Raw genomic sequence first — 8,345 nt, forward strand, 5'->3', positions numbered from 1 at the left:
AGCAGAGCGATGGCACTGGGGGGAAAAACTTGCCTTGTGTCTAGAGAAGTGAAACGTCTTCAAACAAAAGCCAAGTCCGGTTGCCTTTTGGCAAAAAGCACCTTTGGGACAACCATGACCTGGTTGACTGAGAATCTCCATAGACATTTATAAACATAGATGTCAAAAGAAAGGGTAAGGAGCAGTAAGAGACAAATGTTGTGTCGTCGCATTATGATGAAAACTCCACCTTTGCGTTCTTGCTTGTGATGTCTCCAAACAAGTACGGGAAGGCGCAGTTGATCCCTTCTTCCACTTTGGCTTACAGGTAGTCCGTGACTTATGACCGATCGCTCAGTGACCATTCAAAGTTACAATGGACTTCTCCAGAGCTATTTAGGACTGGTTTCAAAGCTCCAATCACTGCCCCCTCATGGACACGTGATCACATCTTGGGCACTCGGCAACTGTCCTGCATTACAACCAATGCATCATCCCCAACAGTCAGGTGATCAAACTTTGGTTGCTAGGCATCCAGCATACTCTGGTGTCCTGCCATTGTGCTGAGGACGGGTGGGGGAATGGTGTGCTTGGGATTTTCCCACTTCTGCTGTTTGCTTGGGAATTAGGGAGGGGGACTGTCTTCAGAGAAAAAGATGGATTCATTCCCCAGAGCCAGTTTTTGCCAGGTTCCAAGGCCATTGAACCCTGAGAGGGAGCAGTTACCTGCCTGGCACCTCAGCATTCTCAAAATATCTTCTTGGCATCACATTGGCTGCTGGTGGACTGGTCGGGGATGGGGGGTTGGGATTGGGAAACTGAAAGGATGGCTTTATGCGTTGCGTAGGACCTTCAGATTTCGCCTGACTTTACCGCATTCAGTTTTTCTCAGTAAAAGTTCTTTTGATTCAGCTCAATGGATCCAAGAGTCTTACTTTTCTGAGGGGCCAGCTGGGGCAGGTCTGACAACGTATTTACAATGGTTCAAGCATACCGCAGTCACACGATCACGATTTAACAACATATGTTGTCAGTAACACGCCCATTGGGTACAATGGGTTCACTTAATGACTGCAGCATTTGCTTAATGGCCACCATTACAAAAAGGTAAAGATAAAATTAAAAGCAGCGAGCCGCGATCTGCTTAATGATCAGCACAACTTACGACTATAATTCCAGGCTCGGTTACGGTCATAACTCAAGGACTCCCTGTATCACCTAAATCAGGATTCAATAAATTAGGGCAGCTCTGTCATCTATAGGATAAGAAGAAGAGCATTATTAGAAAGATTTTAAGAAACCCAAAGTTCGTTACAGTAGATCTGGACTGCAGGTCAGCCCCAAACCAATAATGAGCTTTAGGAGGATGGTTGGTGTTTTGATTGGGCCGAGAAAACAAATCCTGCAAATGAAGGCTGTGATGGAGAGGAACAGCTGACTAAAGCGACCCAAAATATATTTTATTATTTTATTGATATTTATAAACCGTATGACTCACTTGTGTGAAAACGTATGACTCACATAAAACAAGCTGAAAGGACTAGCGGGACTACAATAAACTCCAATGATTTACAACAAACCCATTTTATAATTAAATGACATCCATTTTATAATTAAAGGCCTCTAATAAATCCCTGCCTCTTAACCCCTCCCCCTCCAAACTCAGATTTAAAAAGCGGGATGTCAACTGCAGAACAAAAAACGCAACACTGAAAATTAAACATAGGCAAATGTTTAATTTGCTTGTCAGAAGCCAGCTCTGAAGGTTAGAAATAGCGATCTTGCAGGAACTGAGGGGTTGTGCAATGGTTGTGCAAACAGATTACATTATTTGGCTTAAGATCTTTTTTTAAAATCAATCTGCCTTTCTCCATCCTGCCCCAATCCTAACTCTCCATTGCACCTCAACTCTGCCCTCGGATACACAAGAGCTACGCACACACACACACATCCTCCCATATTTGCAATGCCTGTTAACTGCAGGATTTTTTTTCCTTCCTGAACGCAGGAGGGCAAAAAAAAAAAATAACCAACAAAAATGCATTTTATAACCATGTTCATTAGATGGCGGCACAAACGAATGGCTTGTGCAAGAAAGGGGACTGGGATTCATTATTTGGGGCACATCCTCACAGCCCCAGGACTAATTAATTGCCATGCATCCATTCAGTAGCCAACACCCCAGAAGACAAACTCAAGATCCAAAAAGATCTTGACAAACTTGAACAATGGGCCCTATTCAACAAAATGACTTTCAATGTGGAGAAAAGCCAAGTTTTACACTTAGGCAGGAAAAACCAAAGATATAAGTAAAGATTAAGTGAGACCTGGCTCAAAAACCGTAACTGTGAGAGGGACCTTGGAGTCCTAGTGGGCGATCACTTGACTATGAGCCAGCAGTGTGCAGCAGCAGCCAAAAAAGCTAATACAATCCTGGGTTGTATAAACAGAGGCATAGAAGCAAGATCACGCAAGGTATTAGTCCCGCTTTATAAAACCCTAGTAAGACCACACCTGAAACACTGCAGCCACTTTTGGTCACCGTATCACAAAAAAGATGTTGAGAGTTTGGAAAAAAAAAATCAGAGAAGAGCAACTAAGGTGATCAAAGGCCTGGAGACCAAAATGTACGAAGAACGACTGCGGGACTTGGGTTTGGCCAGTCTAAAGAAAAGAAGAAATAGGGGGGACATGATAACAGTATTCCAGTATCTGAGGGGCTGCCACAAGGCAGAGGGGGTCACTTTGTTCACCAGAGCACCAGAGGGAAGGATGAGAAACAATGGTTGGAAACTGATCAAGAAGCAACCTGGAATTAAAGAGAAACTTCCTGACAGTGAGGACAATCAACCAGTGAAACAGCTTACCCCCAGAAATCGTGGGCGCTCCATCACTGGAGATTTTTAAGAAGAGACTGGACAATCACTTGTCTGAGTTTGTATAGGTTCTCCTGCTTGAGCATGGGGCTGGACTAGAAGACCTCCAGGGTCCCTTCCAGCTCTATTCTATTCCATTCATTTTACACATCCTTATGACGCTGCTTTCATCTCATTCCCAACCTGCAGCCGAGGTAGCTTAAAGCCATCTTGCTTACTGACCTCTCATTCAGTGACTGCTCCAAGTTACGACAGGACTGAAAAAGGAGACCTGCAGGCGATCCCCCCATATTGTAACTACTGCACAACCCCTCAGTTCTTGCAGGATCGCTATTTCTAACCTTTAGAGCTGGCTTCTGACAAGCAAAGTCGATGAAGAAGCCGGCAGGAAATCGCAAGTTGCAAGCTCACGATGTCCCGCTTAACAACCCATGGTGATTCGCTTAATGAACTGTGCACCATACGTTGGGTGTGGTCCTGCAACTTTTCACTTTACAATCACATTGGTTAAGGACGGAACCGCCAGCCCCAACAGAGGTCTGTCAGGAAAGACTTGTAACACACATTTATCCGCTGTGGGTTTCTACCTTCCCTTTGTGCTTAGAATGGAGCAACTGACAACCTTCAAAACTGCTGCCCTCCTGCGTCTCCTCTACTGGGAAAAATTCATAAGGATTCTTCCTTTTCTGCAACTTACAGAAATGCCTTGGATTGTATCGGCCAAGTTGAATTTTCATCCCACCCCACGCAAAATTATCAATACTTATGAGACTACTGTATCGAATAGAATAGAATAGAATAGAATAGAATAGAATAGAATAGAATAGAATAGAATAGAATAGAATAGAATAGAATAGAATAGAATAGAATAGAATAGAAGAATAGAATAATGGAATGGAATGGAATGGAATGGAATGGAATGGAATGGAATGGAATGGAATGGAATGGAATGGAATGGAATGGAATAGAATAGAATAGAATTATTATTATTATTATTATTAAATTGTTTCCTATCCTGCACTACCTGAAGGGCTGACGTGGGGCTCAGACTACATGAGGAAGTCCAAAATCACCTCAGAAGAAGACAATGGCAATCGCTTCTAGATGGATAACAGAATTGGAAGGGACCATGAAGGTCTTCTAGTCCAACCCCCTGTTCGAGCAGGAGACCCTATAAAATTTCAAACAAATAGTTGTCCAATCTCTTCTTGAATTCCGCCAGTGTTGGCGCATCCACAGCTTCTGGAGGCAGGTTGTTCCACTGGTTAATTGTTCTTCTAACTGTCAGGAAGTTTCTCCTTAGTTCTAGGTTGCTTCTCTCTTTGGTTAGTTTCCATCCGTTGCTTCTTGTCCTGCCCTCAAGTCCTTTGGAGAATGGAATAGAATGGAATAGAATGGAATAGAATGGAATAGAATAGAATAGAATAGAATAGAATAGAATAGAATAGAATAGAATAGAATAGAATAGAATAGAATAGAATAGAATAGAATGGAATGGAATGGAATGGAATGGAATGGAATGGAATGGAATGGAATGGAATGGAATGGAATGGAATGGAATGGAATGGAATGGAATGGAATAGAGCTGGAAGGGACCTTGGAGGTCTTCTAATCTAGTCCAGAGGTGCCCAACCTTTTGGGTAACAGAGACCAGGTTTTTCCGCGGACTGGAGAGTGCATGGTTTTGTGTGCTGCCTGCATCCCACAGATGGGGCTTTTCTTGTATGTGCAAACTGGTTGCTGGCATGCCACGGACCGGTACTGGTCCATGGACCAGGGGTTGGGGACCCCTGTTCTAGTCCATTATTTTGAAACTGGGTGCAACAGGAGGATGGGAAGACTTGAAATGGCTAGGAAAAACTATTTCTAGTTTCTCTGCCATTGTCAGTCCCACTAGATCAAGGCTTTTCAACCAGTGGTACGGGTACCACCTGTGGTACATTGGCACCTGGCAGGTGCTACGCGACCATGCTAGAAAAGGGGTAGCGGGGGAGGAGAATGAGCTGAACCGGTGGCAGCACTGCACAAACCTGAGCGAGAGATGGCTGGAGCTGCAGGGCTGTCAGGGCTCAGGGGAAGCGCCAGGATCAGTGCCAGGCTCCAGCTGGAGCTCAGCGCTGATCCTGGCGCTTCTGCTGAGCTCAGAAGAAGCGCCGATCAGCTGGAATGTTGCAGCATCTCGAGGGTCTTGTGATTTACATTGACATGCTTGGCAACTGATTCATATTTATGACAGTCACAGTGTCCCAGGGTCATGTAAAGTGACCAAAACCTGCTGCAACCACCCAGCAGACAGGAGGAATAAAATCCAAGGACCCCCACCCCACCCCACCCCACCCTCGCTGCCAATCCTCAACAAAAATGCTTACAACAATGAAAACCTTGGACAGGAGGAAGAGCGCCACCGGGCGGGTGGGCAGGCAGGTGTCTTGCTCGGCTGTGGCTTGGGGGGCACTTTTTTCAGTGCCATTGTAACTTCAAACAGTCACTAAGCGAACTGCTGTAAGTCGAGGACTACCTGTACTTCATCACTTTTTTCCTTTTTTTTTTTTGGTCATCAAGTTTTTGACACCTTGCTAGGTGACTGGTGGTACTCAGATATTGCCATATCCTAAAAGTGGTACAATGGGTGAAAAGGTTGAAAAGCCCAGCCCTATAGATAGACCAGACCGTAAAACAGAATAACAGAATTGGAAGGGACCATGGAGGTCTTCTAGTCTAACCCTTGCTCAGGCAGGAAACCCTCTACCATTTCAGACAAATGGCTGTCCAGTCTCTTCTTAAAAACCTCCAGTGATGGAGCACCCACTACATCTGGAGGCAAGTAGTTCCACTGATTAATTAGTCTCACTGATAGGAAATTCCTCCTTAGTTCTAGGTTGCTTCTCTCCTTGATTAGTTTCCATCCGTTGCTTCTTGTTCTGCCTTCAGGTGCTTTAGGTGCTTTAGAGAGATAAAATCAACTCCAGGCTAAAACCTACTTATGTCCAGATTGACTTAAAGGACAAATCTCAACACTTGCCAATCTCATGCTGCTGTATCTCCTCCTCCTCTTTATAGTTCAGTGAATTGGGGTGAGGGTGTTGTCTGCTTAGCCACTTCTGAATGTTATCTGGATGTTCTTGACTTGAAAAATGCTTCAGCCTCTTTTGCCAAGGCAACAGGCTTTTGCCTATCTCCATCCCGGTCACTTTCCTTATTCTCTAAAGATATCATCTCCGCATCTTTTCTGGACTAGTAAGCCATAGAGCAGGGGTGTCAAACTGCCGGCCCGTAGGCCGGATGCGTCATGGCAAAACTGCGCCCACCCCATTGCCGGCAATGGCAAAAAAAAGTCGCGACACGTCGTGACGCGTCCCGTGACGTTGCGAGTTTGACACCCCTGCCATAGAGGGTTGCTATATCGGCTGAGAGGTTGAAGAAAGGGAAGGTTGAGTCGCATCATCATTGAGGCCAACTTGTAATTTTCATTCTGAATTCTCTGTTACGATTCCATGTTTCTGTAGTTCCGGCTAACCCTTATTCCAGCGTCTGAACAACTGTTCAGCATTTTTGTGTTCTCAGTAGCCTTCTCTAGCTAAAGGAAAAGACAGCAATGATATTCTGAAGCCTGGATGAGGATTTGATCATTTCATCTGTAAGTAGCACAACGTGTGTACTTAACGGAATGCTCAAAATACAGTAACTCACTATCATATAAATCTCTTTATTATAGTCTTTGAGCAGATGCTTAAAATACCATCTTGCTGCTTTCAAGATTTAATATTATACATGGCATCATCCTTTGGAGAAGCTGACTCAATTTGCCTTCTGCAGACTAGGGATTCTTTTTGGCTTCTATCTACGCCTCCTGTTATGTCTCATCACTTCCATACAATCTCTGTGGGTCAGTTATTGTTTTCCTCCCAAATTTCTTTCTCAAGAAAGACATCCAATTTCAAAATTGAGGGGGGAGGAGGAGGAGGAGGAGGAGGAGGAAGAAAAAGAAGAGGATATCCCATTAAGTTAAAGTTAACTCTTGATCCTTTAAGTATAAACAAGCCGGCCTGGCCTGATGGGGGATGGGTGGGGTTTCTCTTATTGTTATCTTAATATTTGTAATTACTGTTTTTTAGTCGGGCATATATTTAATCCTTTTTAACTTTTGTATTCTTGTATTTTTTATGCTTGCCCTGTTCACCGCCCTGAGTCCTTCGGGAGAAGGGCGGTATATAAATAAAATTATTATTATTATTATTATTATTATTATTATTATTATTATTATTATTATTATTATTATTATTATTATTATTATTATTATTATTATAAACAGATGCCCCCATCCTGCTCCTTCAAACTTTCCAACAGTGCAAACATCACTGCTGTAATTAATTAATTAATGTTTTTTATTGTTTTTAACACTTTTTACTGTTTTAAAATGTTTGTAAGATTTTAATTGTAATATACGTTTTGAAATGTGAGCCATGCAGAGTCATTTCCTGAGATGGGTGGCTATAGAAATCAAATCAAAATAAATAAATAAATAAATAAATAAATAAATAGAGTCCATCCACCTCACTGCTGGTTATCCTCTTTTGGCTTTCACCTTTCCCAAAATATAGACTTCTCCAGAAACTCATTTGCGATGCCCTGAAGTTTGAAGGGCTGTCACAAAGAAGAGGGGGTTGACCTATTCTCCAAAGTACCTGAAGAAGGACAAGAAGGAATGGATGAAAGCTTACCAAACAGAGATCCAACACAGAACTAACACGAGATCTTCTGTCTCTGAGAACAATGAGTCAGCAGAGAGACTTGCTTTCAGAGGTTGTGGGTGCTCCATCACTGGAGGTTTTCAAGAAGAGACTGGACAGCCGTTTATCCAGAATGGTATAGGGTCTCTGCTTGAGCAGAGGGTTGGACTAGAAGACCTCCAAGGTCCCTTCTGACTCTGTTGTTCCATTATTTCCACTTTGTCTAGCCAAGCCAGGGAAAGATGATCTTGGGTATAAATAATAATAATAATAATAATAATAATAATAATAATAATAATAATAATAATAATAATATTGGAAGGGACCTTGAAGGTCATCTAGTCCAACCCCCTGCTCAGGCAGGAAACCTTATACCATTTCAGACAAAGAGCTGTCCAGTCTCTTCTTCTTTATGGGCATGATGTTTAATGGTTTTTTTAATGGTTTTTTAATTTTTGTATCTGATTTTTATTGTGTATTGCCCTGTTCACCGCCCTGAGTCCTTCGGGAGAAGGGCGGTATAGAAATCAAATTATTAAATTAAATTAAATTAAAAACTTCTAGTGTTGGAGCATTCGCCGCTTCTGGAGGCAGGTTGTTCCACTGGTTAATTGTCCTCACTGTCAGGATGTTTCTCCTTAGTTCTAGGTTGCTCCTCTCCTTGATTAGTTTCCATCCATTGCTTCTTGTCCAGCCTTCAGGGGCTTTGGAGAATAGCTTGACTCCCTCTTCTTTGGGGCAGCCCCTGAGATATTGGAAG

At 43.0% G+C, this 8,345-nt stretch overlaps 1 long non-coding RNA gene across 1 annotated transcript in view; it reads right to left on the minus strand.

Moving 5' to 3' along the window:
- Window positions 1-7,440, minus strand: part of LOC310632891 — a 30,132-nt gene extending 22,692 nt beyond the window's left edge. The window contains exon 1 of the long non-coding RNA XR_014490932.1: window positions 7,409-7,440. This is a non-coding gene — a long non-coding RNA (uncharacterized lncRNA). The remainder of the gene's footprint in view (window positions 1-7,408) is intronic.
- Window positions 7,441-8,345: the final 905 nt, after the last annotated feature.

This window comes from Vipera ursinii (assembly GCF_947247035.1).
Source record: "Vipera ursinii genome assembly, chromosome: 1".
NCBI lineage: Eukaryota > Metazoa > Chordata > Lepidosauria > Squamata > Viperidae > Vipera > Vipera ursinii.